Genomic DNA, 17,669 nt, shown 5'->3' with positions numbered 1-17,669 from the left:
AAGTGCTGTGTGGAATGAAGTAAGACGGTGCATGAAAAAGCAAAGCACTCGGCAGGGGACACGCTGGTGCTCGGTCAACAGCATGGAGGTGCAACTGAGCCACGGTTACTTAGTGTCAGGTGGGAGCAGCGGAGAGAGAAGAAACCCAGGCCCGGTCTCAAGGGGCGGGCAGGGTGAGACAGCACTGCCGGGGACGAGGCAGGAAGGTGGGTCCCCGGCTCCTTCTGCGCCCCCGGCACAGTCAGTGCCCGCATCTCACTTCCTTTTTGAAAGCAGCCTCGAGCCTCCCTTTTGCACGGTGCAGCGCATCCAAGGTCTCTCGAGCAATGAGGCAGCTTCGAAATGAGTGGGATCCAACACCCCGTTTCAGTAGAAGCCTGTCGATGTGGTTAATAGATAACCCTGGCTGGTTGGAGGCAAAATAATTGATGCCTGGCAGGGCTTCGAAGGCTGGTATTAGGAAGGTCACTGGAGAGAAGTCTCGAACCCCAGCCCTGTGGTGGGTGTGGGCGGCAGCCCCTGGGGAGGACCCTGGTGGTGGTGATGGTGTCTAGGTTGGCGGTGGGAGGGGACAGAGCAGGACCCGGTCAAGGGTGGCTGGCATGGCAGGCCTGAGCCTGGAGATGTGACATGCCACGCGTCCACCTGTGCCTCTGAGGAGGCCTTCCACAGCGGTGCCCAGCCACCTGTTAGAGGAGGCGCTGCTCCGGCTGGAGTGGTGGGTGTCGGTGAGGGAGGTTCAGACCACTATGGAGGGGCAGGAAGAGGACCCGGGACAGCTGGCTGCCGAGGACAGAGGAGGGGCAGGGTACAGGGCTGGAACGAGGAAGAGCTTGGGTCAGAGGGGGTGTCCGAGTGGACACGCGTGTGTGCAGGTGACCAGCACAGGCCTCGGCAGGGCAGGTGGCTGATGAAGCAGGCAGCCGCCTTGCACGGCCTCGCCCAGCCCAGACGCAGCCCACCCACCCGCCACGCTGCCAGGCACCCCGGTCCTTTCCACCTCGGGCCCCCTTTCTGACCCAGTGAGTCACATGCCAGCACACCCTCATCAGAGGTGCCATGTTCGTCCTCCAGAATCTCCCTTCTTTACCCCAGCAAGCACTTCTGCTCCTCCGGCCCTGCCCTGGGTGATTGTCCCCACCCAGCCACCTCCTCTGGACAGCCCACATTCCTCCGAGGGAAAACCCCACTCTGATGCAGCCCCGCCTGGCACAAACCCCTCACCCGCCTTGCTCTGGGCTCCTCTCTAGGGGCCGAGGAGGCGCCTGCTGCGCTGGTGGCCACATCCTGCCTCTGACCGCCCTGGCCCTGCGATCCCAGAGGACACACCCTGCCAGACACTGGTTCATGTCCTGAACTCGCCATGAGTCCTCACGCAGCCCCCACCCCCAGTCATTACAGCTCGGGCGTCTGCTCAGATGCTCAGTCTGGAGCCCAGTGATGCCCCTTCCTGCCTGGAAGTCAGCCACATGGCTGACGTGACTTCACCCGAGTGGCCGCAGCAATTGTCCATCCACCCCTCACTCCAGAGGTGTCCAGCGGCATTCCACCGAGCAGACCCTGCTCCCACCTACCTCCTCCTGCCCCACATCCCCTAGCCCGGGGGATGCCTCCTGACAGTGCCGCCAGCACCTATCAAGCGCTCACTCTGTGCCAGCCCCAGCCTGCAACACTGCATTGGCGAGCTCATCCGATCCTCAGAGTAACCAGGAGTACATTTCCAGATGTTCTTCTTTTTATTTTTAGTTTATTCATTTATCATTATTATTACCGTTATTATTTTTACATTCTAAGATACCGTTGCAGTCATCTGCTGCTGGAAGTGCCCTGGGCTCCTGAGCCAGGGTAGTGGGGGGCCGAGGGCCTCAGCCACACCCTGCTGATGTCTGCATGCAGCCCGGCAATGACAGATGACAGATGTTCTTCTCATAGAGGCACAGAGAGGGTCAGCAGCTTGCCTGGGGCTGCACAGCTCAGAAGTGCCAAGGCTGGACGTATCCTAACTCTGGTGAGGTTTCACCTAACCCCTTCCCCACCAGGCAGCCCTGCCCTCTAGGAGGCCCCCACTACTGGGGGACAGACAAGTGACCCAGCCTTTTCCCCCAGCATGAAGGGTGCTTTGAAGGGTCCAGACAAGGGCTGGGTTGGCCCCAAAATGCCAAAGCCCCGGTTGGGGTTGTGATTTTATGGGTCTCACAAGCTGACAGAGGGGCACCAAGGGGTCAGAGCTTCGCTGACAGACAAGCACCAGGGAGGCTGGTCAGGGAGAGGCAGAAAGAGTGAGGCACAGCTGGAGAGTGAACAGGGCCCTGCATGGAGGTCTCTTTGGCCCCGGAAGTGCTCTGGACCTGAATCTGCAGGCTTCGAGAAGCGAGGAGGGTATTTCGGCTCCCAGGAGGGAGTGGGATTTGGGTGGGGAAGGTCATACTGGTGGGCACATTGTGGGCCTCATGAGCCCTGGCTGGCGGGCAGTGAGGGAGGCCTTGGTGGGGCCAGGAGAGGCCAGGTGAGGGCAGGTGAGGAGACCAAGTAAGGAGTACAGGTGAGGAGACCAGGTGAGGCCAGGAGGCTAGGTGGTGTCAGGCGGAGTCAGGCGAAGCCAGGTGAGGGCAGGTTCAGTCAGGTGAGGGCAGGTAAGGGTCGAGGGATATGGACCGATGGGAAGAGTGATGGGGACCCAGGTAAGAAAAGGGAGCGATTAGTGTGTCCCTCCCTGTACACCTTCCTGGCTGGTTGCTGGTCTGACCGCTGCGACAACCTGCCACCTGCAGTTGAGCCGCCTCTGGTCACCTTTCCTGGCCTCGGCTCTACTGCAGGCCTGGGCGGGCTGCCTCCTGACAGGCAGTGGCTGCTCCCACTTCCCACCCCTCTCCGAGGGACACACCTGCTTTCGGCCACCTCTGAGGCAGATTCCTGTGGGCCTGAAACCCGTGGAGCCTGGAGAGGTGCCAGACCCACCTGTCCTCCCGACCCAGCCCTGGGGCAGCGCCAGCTGCTGGAAGGGAGCCGTGCCGCCGACTCAGCCAGACCCTGCTCTGACCTGCGGCTGGACCCCGGGAGGCCTCAGTCCCTAGCGTCCCTGGACCCCACCCCCAGGCTCCCTCAGGACTTCCAGGTCTCCCCCCTCACCACACCTACCACATGGCTGGACACTTAGGTGTGTGTTTACATATTCTATGCCAGATAACCAGGCCTCTGCCCGTGCTGCTCACCACTGTAGCGCCAGCACCTACTTGGCATACAGTAGGTGCTCAATGAAAAATGATGGCAGAATAAATGATTTGGTCTGAGTCGGGGAGGGCCCTACTGATTCCTGGGGAAGCACCAATTTGGGGTTAAATCTCTTAACTTCTGCCCCAATTCTAAAGGGATTAAACTTGGGTTTGTTGAGCAAGTTCAGACTACAGAAACCTAGGGGATGACAATTCCGGAAGCCCGTCCCCATATGCCATTTCTCTACCCCCGCTGCCATCCCTGCTTTAGAGATGAGAAAAGAAATTCTCAGGTTGGGAGATGCACCCAAAGCAACAGAGCAAGTCAGAAAGAGCCCAAGATCCCCCCCACTAGGCCACATGTCCACAGGATGCCAGCCAAGGAGGAGGGGGACACGGAGACCCTGACCCCTGGGATGTTTTGTGACACTTCAGGGAGGAGCTGGTCTCTCAGACCACCCCCCACTGCTAGCAACACACACACACACGCTCACACGTGCACACACACACATGTGCAGGCACACGTGCACACATATACACATACGTGTGCACAGGCCCTCATCACAGCAAATGTCCTACACGGCCACTCCCCTGTCCTCAAGTTTAATGGGACCCTGGACGATTCCTTGACCTGAGGAGTCCAGCCTTGTAAGCAGGACAGGAGTGGCGGGTGGACCCAGGCAGAGGGCGCAGGACTTGCTGGGCCCTTTTCCTGCTGTCCACACCAAGGTCAGGCCTGGAGTCAGCCGGGTCAGCCCCAGAGAGGCCAGGGCTTGGCTTGGCAGTGCTGGGAGAGGCTCAGGGCCACTGGAGGGTGAGGGAGCTGGGGAAACCACACGGTTCTGGGAAGGCCCCATGAGGCTGAGGAATGGTGGTCCCCAGCTAGGCAAGTCCTTGGACACGCCAGCCTGGGCACAGCCTGGGTGGCCACTCAGTGCCTCCTTGGCAGGAAGTCAAGAGAGCTTCCGGCGGGTCCAACAGGTGGAGGCGATGGCACCAGAGCAACTTCTACACACACCCACCCCAGCAGCCTGGTCTGCCCCTGCCTGGGTCACTCAAGGAGCCCCACTGCCCCACTTGGGGCACATGGTTCTCCACAGTGCCATGTAGCAGTGGCTTGGAGAACCACAGGCAGGGCCTCCCCAGACTGGCCTGGCCACCTGCCTGCCTGCCCGCCACCCCTGCTCACAGGGCACCCCATTCCAGGCTTCCAGGTAGGAGGCAGTGGGAGGGAGCTCTGTGCCCCAGGGTGGCCCCATGGAGCTTCTGCATTGGGGGCAGTGAGAAGACACCCCCACTCAGGCCTGCAAGGAGGGCAACCAAGCCCAAGCCTACCTTGGCTGAGCCTGGGCCCCAGGAGGGTCGGTGGGGCCCGGCGGAGGTGGCCAGGAGGCTCGTGGCTTCCGCAGGCGGGTGGTGGCAGCAGCGTCCCGGTTGCCTAGGTGATGACATTGGAGCCGCGAAAGCTGGGCAGCAGCGTGGCCAGCCCAGAGCCGCAGGGCAGCCAGGGGCGGAGCATGGCCAGGAGCCCTGGGGCAGGAGCCCGGTGCCCTGTGCTCCCTGACCCCCGCCCTCCTCACAGCGACACGGCAGCAGGTTCCCACTGCACCGGGAAGCAAGCTCAGGGCAGCAGGATTGCACTGGGGCTGTCTCCAGCTGTGGGTGTGCACCTTTCCCTGCTCCTCACCACAGACATCCCCAAACATACAGACAACTGGAGAACAGCACAGTGAACCCACGAGTCTGTCCCCAGCTCAATGCCAGTCTGTCCTCCAGCTGTTTTTTTTTTTCCTGAAGCATTTTAAAGCAAATTCTACATTTTATATCATTTCATCTGTAAGATGTCAGTATGTGCTCCTAGCAGATTCTAACGAATAAGGACCCATCTTTTATAATATTAAGTCCAACCATGAAATTGCTGATATTCAACTGTTTTTGTCCCACAGACACACACGTGTGTGCAAAATGTTCAGGTATTCAACATAATACTGAATTCTGAATTTTCCAGCTCATGTTGTTAACCGCTGGTCAAAAGGACTTTCAGGAGCCCCCACCCCAGATTTGGGGAGACTAATCTGTGTTACTGCCCACTTGGCTGCCCGCTGTCCTTCCCGCACCACTGGCAGCAGCACAGAAAGCTGTGAGCACACGTGGCAAAAGAGACTTTGCAGATGTGATTCAGTTAAGGACCTTGAGATGGGGGATCATTCTGGGACCACAAGGGCCCTTACAGGAGGGGGCAAGAGGTTGGGAAGGACAGAAACACACCATTGCTGGCCAGATCTGACGACAGAGGGAGGGGCTGCAAACCCAGGAATGCTGGCAGCCGCGGGCAACTGAAAAGGCAGGACCCAGACTCTCCCCTGGAGCCTCCAGAAAGAAGGCAGCCCTACCCACACCTTGACTTTGGCCCAGTGAGACGGATTTCAGACATCTGACCCTCAGCACTGTGAAGAAGCAATGAGTCCATGTTGTTGTAAGACACTAAATGTGTGGTGGTTTGTTACAGCAGCCATGAGAAACTAATAAATTCCACAAAACGCAAGTTTGGGAAACATCCCTTGCAATGACGTCCCTGTTTCCCAGGAGCCCTCCCCCACCCCTGAACAGGCCTCACATGTCACGTTAAGTCTGAGCAGAAACCATGCGGGTATGGGGGCCTTGCAGGACAAGGTGCCCTGGCCAGATCTGGAAGGAAAGGAGGCAACTGGCAGAGCCACCATCACTGGACCTGGAGGCCCTCCCCCAGCTTGCGCCTCATCCCCCCAGGGACAGGAGGGTGTGGCGTCCCACAGACACACTTCTGAGGGATGCCTGGGGCTTTGCTTGGCTCCCAGGGCAGGCAGGGAAGGCCATCATCTGTGCCATATATGTGGCAGGAACACAGCACGGCCGGTCACCTGGGAGCGTTGTGGCTCTCAGCTCGGTGGCTGTTTCTGGTGAAAGTGTCCACATGGCCACTGTGGCTCCCCCTCTCCCACTGCCTCGGGGAACATGTGCTGAACAGCGTGTGTGTGAGTGTGTGGTACGCGTGTGCACTCGTGGAAGGCAGCTGCGGCGGGCACACATGTGTGTAATGGACAGTATGTGCACATGTGTGACGGCGTGCACACAGCTGTTGGCTCCAACAGGCAGCCCGACGACCCGGGCCTCCAGAATGTGGCCCCCCACTGCAGCCAGGCAGGCCTCTGGAACGACTGCCCACGGCCCATTCCCAAGCCGAGATGGACGCGCCCACCCGCCGGGGTTCCCCAGCTGCAGTGACCTCCTGGCACAGACATGCTCCCCCTGGCCCACCACCCGTGAGAAACTGAAGGAGACGGGAAAGGCCTGAGCTCGGGAGGCTGGGGCCTGGCCCTCAGGGCTGGGATGACAGAGGCACAGCCCACACTCAGGGCTGGCATAACCCTGCTCCTTCTCTTTTTTTTTTTCGTGCAGATTTAGACATCCTTGTTGGAGACGAAAGACGTGTTGATGGCCCAAGGGCCTCGTCTGGGGACAGGAACAATGACCACAGCTGGCCAGTCCACAGCCATGCTGTCTGTTCCCAGGTCTGAAGAGCAGTTGACACAAAGTGACAGCAGCCAGAAGCCCTCGGGGGAGGGGCACTCAATGAGGAACACAATGCATGCTTTGCATCCCTCTGTCCCCCACAGCACTCCCTCCCCAGGCCCAGGACACTGTCGTCAGCAGGGTGTCCAGGTGTGCACCTCCGAGCAAGCCTTGTTTATTCCACCTGGCCAGGGCCAAAGGGGACTGCGCAGGTGTGCACGGCACCTCCGCCTCTGGTGGCTGCTGCAACAAGCGACCCAAAGTCATGGCCTGAAACAGCACAAACACGCTCTTACAGCTCTGGAGGTTCAAGACGACCGGCTTCTCTGTTTTCTCCGGGTTCTCGAGGCTGCCCTTCTGCCTCGGCTGCCTCTGTCCTTAAGATGCGTCCCCCACCCTCTGCTTCGGTCACCACATCCTCTCTCTGGCTCTGGCCCTGGGATTGCATAGGCCCACCTGGATAATCCAGGACGATGTCCCACCTCAGGATCTTAACTTGATCACAGTCCCTTTTGCCGCATGAAATGTTGTCACAGGTTCTGGGCATTGGGACGTGGATCCCTGTGGGGAGCCATTTTTCCGCCTACTGTAAGTGTCCTCACGTCTTCTGAGCCCTCTGTGTGGGGCACAAGCCCCAGGGCCAATATTCACTCACTGCTGAGTTGAAGGGCTCCCCAGAGTGGCCCCGCTCCTGCTCCATGAGACACAGGACATGCCTCTTGGAGGTCAGAGGTCACCCTGGCCTACAGCCAAGGCCAGGGGAGGTGGGCAGGTGGGGGTGGGCAGAGCCAGTAGAGGGGGCATTTAAAGACCACCCCCACCCCCCATCTTTCACTGCCAGACCACCCTTCCTGCACTCCCTCCGACTCTTCGAGCTCACCAGCAGCCCCTCCTGCAACATGACTCCCTGAAAACGTGTCAAAAAGTAGATGCAGCGAATACTTCATGCCCAGCCTGACGCTGCCCACTAGGCACCAGGTGTCGTTTTTAGCATTTTACATATGTAACCATTTAATTATCACATCAACACCATAAGAACGGCTATTATCTCCATTTTACAGATGAGGACACTGAGGTACAGAGACATTAAGTGATTTACCCATCGTCACAGAGTAAACAGCACAACCAGGACCAAAATAAACGTAAAGAGCTCACGAATCCTCCCGCTTCAGACACACCCTTCACAACGTCCCTTCATTGACGCATTTATTTTGTCCCTCAAAACTGAATGCACGGTCGGCTGGCTCATGACCCATGCGCTTCTGGCACCCCTCATGGCGTGTGTGACAACCCCACTCTTACCATTGAGGTTCCGGATGCCAGAAGGGAGAGGGCTTGGAGGGCGGTGCTCAGTAGCTGCTAGGAGACGCCTGCTCGCCTTCCAGCCATTTCTGGTGGTGACGGCTCAGTTCCAAGCACACCTTATCGTGCAGACCCGTCCCCACCCACCGGCTGTGTGGGACAGGAGCAGCTTCGCTCCCGGGCCCCAAGCCTGGCCTTGCAGCTTAGCCCAGGTACTCAGGAAGCACCGTCTCCAGTTCACATGGCCCCGATTCTGAGCACGGACACTGCAGTCTGAGGCTGGTGTCACTGAAGGGTGGGCACCGAGCTTGGGAGGCTTTGGTTCTCTAGCCCCCAGAACAGAGCCTGGAGACAGCAGCTGCTCAAAAACAAATGACAGAAGAATGAACAGATGAATGAGTGAATGAAATCCTAAGTGAAATACTGCTTGGTTCCGCTCCACAATCACTTTCCTGAATTTTTTTTTTTTTTTTTGTCTTTTTCCGTGTCCGGCAACGGATCGCAACCCTCAGTGTCGCCCCCGCACCGGACCGGGACCGGCAACGGGACCGCAACCCTCAGTGTTGCCCCCGCGCCTCGCTCAGCCAGTGAGCGGGAACCGGTCTGTATGTGGGATCCGAACCCTCGGGCGGGAGTGCCGCTGCGCTCCCACTGGGCCGGCCCCTCTAAATTAACATTTCTTAAAAATCTGAATGCATGGGCCCCAGGGTTTGGGATTCAGGATGGTGGACCTGTAGTTAACTGTTACCATAAGGTTATGCTGGGCCCAGGGCAGGTCCAGTTGGAAAAGCCCTATCTGGTTCTTTACAAGCCCCTGTGGAAACTGAACCCTGCTGTGGAACACCCAGATGAGAGGTGTCTGGGTAGCACTTACAGGGGCCTCTCCACGGTGGACTCTCTAATAAGACTTTACCCATAACCTGAATGTAAATTAGTACAGCCACTTTGGAAAACAGGATGGAGGTTCTTCAAACCACTAAAAATAGAACTACCATGTGATCCAGCAATCCCACTACTGGGTGTATACACACAGGACAGGAAAGCTGCACACCAAAGAGATCTCTGCACCCCCATGTTCGCTGCAGCACTGTTCACAACAGCCAAGATGTGCAACCAACCAGGTGTCCATCCACAGAGGAGTGTGACACACACAGTGGAATACCACTCAGCCACAAAGAGGAACGAAGTCCTGTTGTTTGTGGTAACACGGAGGAGCCTGGAGAACAGGACGTCGCATGAAATAAGCCAGACTCAGGAGAGAAATACCACGTGATCTCATGCACGTGTGGAAGCTGAGAAAGCTTCTCGCAGTAGAGAGCGGGACAGAGGCCGGGAAAGGCTGGGAAGGCTGGCGGAGGGGTGGCAGGAGGCTGGTCACAGACTCACGGCTACAGCTGGAGAGGGTTAGGGTTAGTGTTCTGTAGCGCTGTAGTGACTGTAGTTAATGACAATTTATTGTATAGTTTCACGTAGGTAGAAGAGAGATTTTGAATGTTCCCAACACAAAGAAATGAAAATGTTTGAGGTGACAGATGAGGGTAATTAGCCTCATTTGGTCATTGCACATCATATGTACATATTGAAATGTTACTCTATACCCCCAAGATACGTATAATTATTACACGTAAAAGATAATTTTTAAAATAAATGTAAGGAAGACTTTCCCCACACCTGTCCTTGTGGGAGAGACATTTTCCCTCATCCTAGGAAAGCAGAGGTCCCCTGAGTAAGTGGCAGGCCTGGAGGGAGGCGATCCAGCCTCTGCTGATTCCACACTCACCACGACCCCTGTCACCTGCTAACATTGACGTTTCTGTCAGTGGCTCATACATGTGCATGGCAGAAAGTTCATAAAGTACAAAAGGGTCCAGGTGGGACAAAGTAGATCTTGCTCCCTACTTACCCCTGGGGTCCCTCCCGGGGGTCGATTTGTAAAAAGATAAGCAAAACAGAAAGAGGAAGTGGTCAAAAGGCCAGGTCGTCACAAAACTTTAAAAATACTAATGATTTACATGCATCTCCTTGTCTCAAGATAAATTATTTAACTATACGTGTCACCATCAAGAACAGAATATTTCGATTACTCTCTTTCAAAAATCAAATGGACCCAACGAAGATCTGGCAACGTTCTTGGAACGACATTGACCTTGGTCTTCCAATTGTCTCCTTTTCTATTTTTATCAGAATTCATCATTTTCAGATTAATCCAATTAGCGTGCTGTTTACCAATACCTCATTTTTTAATTTGCAGCTTCATCCTAAAAGCTCAGGGAAACTTTCACAACCTGATTTCTCCTCCCTCATTACTGCCAAATAATTAGCCAGGAAGCCGTCCCTGATCAAAAATTAAGAAGCCAGGAGCAAGTCGGAGCATGCCTCACTCCAGAAGGAAAAAAAATGGCAGGAGACTCTTCTAATTATGAGGGGTTTTGCTGATACTCACTGACAGCGGGAAGCAAAGATGCGAAAGTAGAAAGGACAGACGCGTATTTAGCCACAGAGCGTCGCAGGTCACAGCTCACCAAGTACCTTGGAGTTTGCTTCTCGGATTTACATGATAATGACTAGCAGAGCCGCCTTCTGTAATTTAGGAGCAGACTCCAAATCTGCACTGCACCCGCTGAGGGGAGGGCGAGTTGATTTGCTCGTTGGTCGTGCGCCTTGTCTGGGTCCTCGCGTCTAACAGCGAGTGCACGCTTCTAAAGAGGGCGCGCACCTTCCCTTCCAGCCAGGCTGCTGGCTTTTCTGCAGACCCGAGACTCCTCTCTGCAGCCCTGCCGAGACCTCCCGCACACTCTACAAGCCCCCGCCCACTCCCCAACCATCTCACAGGTGGTAGGGCCCACACTGGTACCCAGGCTGCTGTCCTTGTCCCCCATGATGGCCAGGCCCCTGCACAGCCCCACTCGGCCAAGAAGCGCTGGGCGGTGGTGTTGGGTGAGCAGCAGCAGCTCCACATGGCAGGTGGCACCGCCAGGTGAGCCCTGAGGCCAGGAGGCTGCAACAGAGAAGCCTCCAGGTCTTGCTCATGTCCTTAGCCCAGCGGAGAAAATGTAGCCAGGATGTCACCAATCCCAGGAAATGGTGCAGGAGGGGTGAGGGGGCGCTTTCCTGCGGACTTTGAGGAGCCCAGTGAAGCAGGCACCACGCCCCTCAGGAGAAGCCATCTGCCCAGTTAGCCAGGGCTTCCCCAGAGCACCTCCCCCACACAGGGGCTGGCACCTTGGAGCAGCAGGTGAGCAATTAGGGCCCCCATCTCTCCCCACAGGCACCCAGAGCCACAGGGAGTGATCTACCAGCTGGTACGGGGTGGGGACACATCAGGGATGGGTCCTCCCCAGATACAGCCATCTGAGCAGGGTGACAAAGCCCAGCTGTGTGGAGTGCCCTGCCCAGGCTCTGCACCCCGGCTGGCAGGAGGGCAGCATGGGCCATGCTCGGGTGTCCTGTGCCCCGGCTGGTGGGGGAGAGAAGGGGATGGAGCAGCTTCTCCTGGCACCTAGTGCCCACCATCCCTGTCCTCAGCGGTTCTCAGGTGTGCTCCCCTGGGCGACCCAGAACAACCTCATGGGAGGGACATGGCAACGGCCTCCCCTGAGAGCCTACCACTGAAGACAGTTGTGTGGGCCCACAACTCCCAGGGTACAGATGGGGTTCAGGCCACGCCACTTCAAAATATGGCACATTGGCATTTGAGAAAACAGCAGATGCTAGAAAGCCCCTCTCCCCTGAAGCAGGCCATGAAAGACTTCTCCAGACTCCCTCTAAAGTAGATCATAAGACCCTCATGTGCCCTGTACCCAGAGGAAAGGAATGTCACACAGGGACACAGAGAAGAATCTGAGCCAGCAGCCTCGCTAAGTCCCCCCAGTTGATTGCCATTATCATAGCTTTTGTCTTTTGATCATACTCGGCACGACTGTCCACTCTTCCTCAAGCTTAGGACAAAAATACGTAGGTTTCCCTGTTTCTTTGGGTCTTCAATTCTTGAAGGCTCCCCTGTCACATAAAGCTTATATTAAGTAATTGTGTATGCTTTTCTCTTGTTAATCTGCCTTTTATTACAGGTGCCTCAGCCATGGGCCTTGCAACGGGTGAGAAATCTTTTCTCCCCCACGGGGCACGGGCAGCCTGACCTCTGCACCTGCTCTTAGTTACGTTATTCGATCTGGGTTTCAGTCTCCCCATCTGCAAATGGGGGGCATAAACACTAATCTGTGAAAGATTAGAAAAGCACTAAGCTATAGCATGCTTTGGCAGCAGGCCACGCACCATATGAGTGTTTCCTGTCGTAGTTATTACTCATCCTCGTACCAAAAACACAGAAAAGAACACAGAGGTGCCCACTCTCAGGGGAGCTTGTCTTAATAAGAGGTCCCAGTCCAGGAGGGGCTTTCGTTCCCTCCACCTTTGCGGCTTGTTTAGTGCTGCCAAAGTCCCACCCCAGCAGTGCTTGCAGAGTGTCTGTCACAGATCAGCAGGGCTACGACTGGAGTCACCCCACACTCCGCGGGAGACCGGAGACACCATTTTCACAAACACTGTCCTTAACCCCCTGTGGCAGTGAAGGCCTCTGCTTTCTCAGGCTACCTCTGGGAGTGAACTTTCGGATCATGGGGGCTGCATCTTTTTACACCCTCTTTTGAGGATGCCTCTTTTGTCCATGGTTAAGTCATAAAAGGCTTTGTAGTTTTGGTGTTGAGTCATTTGATAGGTACCTTTGGTTTAAAACAGAGAGAGAGAGAGAGAGATCAACCCTACAAGGAATATTGACTATTTGTCCGGCTGAAACCTGATAATAAGATATTTGAAAGAATTTTTTTTTTTTGCAGCTCTGTGGTTGGAAGTTGGCCAGACTGAAGGCTGACAGTCAGAACCTAGTAGGAAATATTTGTTTAGGCCTTCTTTCCTAAGCTAAAATGAAACTGTATCCTCTGAGAGAAGGAACATACCCCAAGCTTTTGTGAAACGATGTATTAGAACATTCCAAAGACACGCATCTCCAAACTTGAACACAGACTCTTCTGATTTCCATGTTAGCTGGAAAATCTGCTCCCTGATATGAAGGCACATTGAAGAGAAAGTGTGTGCTTCTAGAAATTATGAAATAGTGTATTCACAGATTTGCCCATCTACAGAACATTGATGTGGTAGTTTGCAATTGCTTACTTCCTAGTTTTTCCCTGGAAATTAGGGTTACTGAGAGTTAAAATTCCAATTAATAGACGTAATTAAAACTACTAGAAATATTAAGGGAAATAACTTTGTGTGCTAAGAAAGTAAGATATGTTTTTGGTAAGGAAAGCTATAGGACTTTTTTTTTTTTTTTGGTCTAGTTTAGAGGTTATTTAAAGGTGATTCAGAATGCATGAAGAAAGGAAAGACAAAATTTAAATGGATATTGAAAGTTAGGAAGAGGGGGAGAGAAAATCTTGTGTGGTCAAGTTTGCTAAAACTGAATTTACTATAAGTGTTTTAAAAATGAGTCTTAATACCAAAAGTAAGCTGGTGCACAACTAGAATTTGGTCTTCTCTTTTGAAATAAAGTATTCTCAGAGTATTAGTTTGCTCTTGATAAGAGACTGTGAAAATTGTTCTTCACCTTTTAAGTAGTCTGCCTAGAAAAACTAGATTTTGAATTTTCTCAAGATAATTTCCTGTGCTTCATGTTGTCTTTATCAGGTCTTTGGTTACTTAAGAAAACTGACTTTTCTCTATTAAACAATCTAAGTCTTGTTCTACTATGTAACTTTCTGTATTTGTCTTTGAAATATTTGTTACTTTGATTAAATGATAAGTATCGTTTTGTAATGATCTGTGATTCTATTTAATCAAGTGTTTTAAACCTTTTGACATTTTAACAACTTTCCAAGATCAAATTCTAAATTAAGTCTTTTTTGACTTCGAATTAACTTTGGAGTTTTCCAAATGGGCCCCAGGAATATCTCAAAAGAATCTGTTCTCTCTTGTTATAAAAAGAGAGAGATTAAATTAATTAGGCTTATTTGATATGTTAAATTTGCATGGGAAGCATTGTCAAATAAGAGGTGATGTTTAGCCTCCCTTGGTTAGATTCGTATGGATGTGTGTTGTTAAAATAAGTGTTCCAGAAATTTTATGAAATTCCTGGAAATATATGTCTTGCATCAGTCAAAATTCTAGTTATCTTAAAATATCACAGAAATAACAAGCGTTCCTCGTCAACTGCACTGTAATGAACTCTCATCGGACCATTCACTAACCATGGCCCTTTTAAGTGTTCTGTCATCCACACACCGTTGTTTTATTTTGATGCTTTCCTGAAAGCTTTTGCAAGTAACTATAATCCTTAAGTGTTGTGTCTTCCAGGAGATTCACAGAAAAGACTCTGATTACTACAGGTTTCTGATAACATTGGAAGGGGTAGGAATTTCCAGAACTCTGATAAAGAAGCTATTTACAGTTTACAGCAATCTGGTAAGTCGTACTTTTATTTTTTATTTTTTTTATTTTTATTTTTATTTTTATTTTTATTTTTGTCTTTTGTCTTTTTCCATGTCCGGCAATGGATCGCAACCCTCAGTGTTGCCCCCGTACCGGACCGGGGACCAGCAATAGGATTGCAACCCTCGGCGTTGCTCCAGCGCCTCGCTCAGCCAGTGAGCGGGAACCGGTCTGCATGTGGGATCCGAACCCTCGGGCGGGAGCGCCGCCGCACTTCCCAAGCGGCGCACTATCCAGTGCGCCACCGGGCCGGCCCTAAGTCGTACTTTTATAAACAGAATCGAAATGGTTCCTTTTTCTCCCAACCTGATCCCTCCAGAATTTGGAAACTATTAGTATTTTTATTTTCATGGCAACAGAGTTGTTTGTGTAAAGCTCAATAAGAGTGCACTGCCTTGTAACAGAACACACCTGGAAACATTGGCTTTGCCTGGAATGTCATATTTGAGAGTGATGTGCATAGATTCCGATATGACCAGACAGTTTTAAGAAACTAAGATTGACTTTATAAACCCAATAAAGGCCCTCGAGGAAAAAAAACTGGACTGGTACCTGGCTTAAAGGGATTCCATGGCCTTACACAGGTTGAGTAAGGACTGTCCTAGAGAAAGAGGAATTCACCCAAATCTATAGGTATTTCAGGTGAAGTCTGATGGCAAGTTCTTGTCTTTCTAGCCTAGAGAGGCTTCTAAAAATCTAATCTGAGATTCCTTATTAAAAGTTCCAGCAATGTAGACTTAAGGAGAGCCTATATGGTTACTTACCATTCTTGCTACACTTACGTAAATAATCAAGCCATGTTTAATAAGACTTGACTTATTTTGCAAACAAATTATGGATTATTTTTGGTAGAAATAAATATGACTGCAGAGAGACAAATTACGTTTCCATAAAAACTATTGAGCGTCCATTATTAGATTCTAGTGCTGTTCACTGTCTTTGAGGTTTTGTTATCTATCTATACTCTGGACTGGATTCTGAATTCTAGTTTCCTCCAGTATGTGGCTACAACTCTCCATGTGAATGTTTCCAATTTTCTCCCACCCTTCTGATTTGGGATCAGTAAGAACAAAAAACAACTGCCTCCCTGCCCCCCACCAAAGTCCTGCAAGCTGAAGCTGGACAACTTTAAATTAGCTTCAGAGACCACCACACCTATATGATACACTACATGCCTGCTGCTGTGTGGGCCACTCAGACCTCACGAGAGACATTCCAACTGCAAAAGATGCTTCGAGCCCAACATTTAGAAATCTTCCCAACTATCTTCCCTCCAGACTCAGAGACTGGTTTTTAGTCTGCTCTGTTAACTTGTATTTTTCTTTTGTTTCCATAGAAATGGTTCTTCAATGGATTATGGGACAATACACCAACTCAGTTTCTGGACTGTGAAGCTTCTTGGAGAAGTTTCAGACTGGAGAATGATGGGGCTCAGGACACACCACTAAATATGACTGTAAGAAACCAGAACATGCCACCCCCAAATACGCCACTTTGGCACATTGATTCCTTTGAGCTAAGAGAAATTGAGAACCAGACAACACAGCAAAAGTTCCTCATCTCTCTCTCAACCACTTAAAATAGAATATAAAACTCCCCTTTTGTAAAGGAAATTGACATCTATAAAGTAAATTTTCATTAGTAAATGTTGTATCTGTACCAGGAAGAGAGCTGCTCCAAGACAACTTTTTTCACCTGAGAGACTTACGTCTGCACAATACGGCAACCTTTATGCAACATGCATTCCCTCACCCTCCATCGTCTGTCTCCACCACCACCCCGAAGCCCCCAGCCCCAATCCTTTCTGAAGCTCCAGATGACATATGAGCTTCAGACATCTTGTCACTTCCTTGTATCTTATATTTTTGTGGGACTCCCATTTGTACATATGTAATTAAAATTCTTTTCTCCTGTTAATCTGTTTTATGTTGGTTTAAATCATAGACTAGCCAAAGAACCTAGAAGGGTGGAAGAAAGCACTCTTTCCTCCCCTACAGCCCACTCTTTGAGGAATCTGGTTCCATCTCCAACACCCATGAAGTATCCCAGCCACTAGCCCTCTAGAGGCCCCCTACATCCTCTCCACAGCCCTGAGACCTCCTCCAGTGACCTCACTCTGTCCCCAGCTGGGCCCTTCCTGCTACCTGGCCTCACCAGGCCTCCCCAGAGCCACACCTGAGATGCTATCTCCTGTCTGCCCGACTCCCCCAGAGGCACCTCCTCCGACCTCTGCAGCCCAGGCTGATACTTCTCTGACGTCTCAGCATCCTCTACAGCACAACAGCCAGATCTGGGGCTGGGCATGTGTCTCATCCCTCTCAAAGTGCTGCTTGCTTGGAGTGTGTCTGGTTTCATTCTGGGGGTTGTGGTGGCCCAAGCAGTCCCCTAGGAGAGGAGATGTTGGAGTTTGGGGAAACAGCTTGTTGCCAAGATGCAGGGCTGTGAAGGTAGGGGCCAGGCAGAGGACACAGTAAACAGAGCAAGGCGCTCCCCCCAGCCCATCATCTCCCGCCCTCAGCTGTGCTCAGAACAGTGTGACTCCCATGCCTGCAACGTCCGGTGTCTCTTTCAGAAAAGAGGGGTGAGGCTTAGACCAAGGTTCTTCACCTTTTGTGCTGTGGCCCCTCTGGCAGTCTGGGGAAACCTGCAGACCCCTTGTTGGAAAAATATTTTAGATGCATAAAGTAAAATATTTAAGATCACATATTATTGAAATATAGTTATTCTACTGGATCGAATGGCAGCCTTTCTGAAGGATATGTCTACCCTGAACCTCAGAATGTAATTTTATTTGGAATTAGGGTCTTTGCTGATGTAAGTAGAGTAAGGATTTCAAAATGAGATCATCCTGTGTTATCCAGGTGGGCCCCAAAGTCCAATGACAAGTGTCCTTATAAGAGACAGAAAAAGAGAGACACACAAAGAGACAGAGGGGAAGACCGTGTGGAGATAGAGGTAGAGATCGGAGCGATGCATTTACAAGCCCAGGGACACGAGGGATTGCCAGAGCCACCCGGATCCAGGAGAGAGGCATGAAACGCTTCTCCATCAGAGCATCCAAGGGAGCCGCCCCCCCGCCCCCACCTTGAGGTCAGACTTCCAGCCTCCAGAACTGCAAGA

Source organism: Galeopterus variegatus, unplaced genomic scaffold (genome assembly GCF_000696425.1).
Source record: "Galeopterus variegatus unplaced genomic scaffold, G_variegatus-3.0.2 Scaffold1065, whole genome shotgun sequence".
NCBI classification, from domain to species: domain Eukaryota; kingdom Metazoa; phylum Chordata; class Mammalia; order Dermoptera; family Cynocephalidae; genus Galeopterus; species Galeopterus variegatus.
The sequence above is the reverse complement of the archived record's forward strand: the minus strand, read 5'-3'. Positions refer to the sequence as shown.